Below are 667 nucleotides of genomic sequence, written 5' to 3'. Positions count from 1 at the left end.
TTGAAGGGGGTCGTCTGAAGCTGGCAGTTACCCACCTGAGAGTGCGGGTCGGCCATGGGGTCCGGAGGGGATGCCTGGGACACTGCGTCGATCTCCGGACGCTCTACGGCACTGGCACTCAATGACACTATGCAGCTAGCACTAACAAAGGGTCAGCGGTGCCTTTTCTTTCTCTCCTTTTTTTTACACTACACATGCACTACGCTATGCTATTTCTAAAGGGTTCTACATCTGCAAAACCACGATAACAGCGATCGCCAACCAGCCAAGGACACGGGTGATGCACTAACACACACCACCGCCGCGACACACATACAAATACAAACGCGGCGTCAAAGGGCCACCTCGTCCACTCACCATGAAAACGAAATCATTTATTTGCATGACATTTTCCTAAAGCACCGGCCCGCGCACGTGTTACAGCGGTCGCGTTTCTGAGCGATTGCCGCCAACAGATGATCACACAACACGTCGAAACACGTCTGAGGTTTTTTTTCTGAATTTTCTGACAAGTGCGACGTGGAGACGCGAGATCACACGGGGTTGTGTCACTCACTGTTCACTCTGTGGGCGCGAGTATACGCTGGGTTGGCACTTTGGGTCTACACCCGAACAGGTCCTGAAGGATTCTGCTATAGAGTTTCTCCTCCAAGGTGTGTGAAAGAAT

Source organism: Penaeus monodon, chromosome 27, assembly GCF_015228065.2.
Source record: "Penaeus monodon isolate SGIC_2016 chromosome 27, NSTDA_Pmon_1, whole genome shotgun sequence".
Taxonomy (NCBI): Eukaryota; Metazoa; Arthropoda; class Malacostraca; order Decapoda; family Penaeidae; genus Penaeus; species Penaeus monodon.
The sequence above is the reverse complement of the archived record's forward strand: the minus strand, read 5'-3'. Positions refer to the sequence as shown.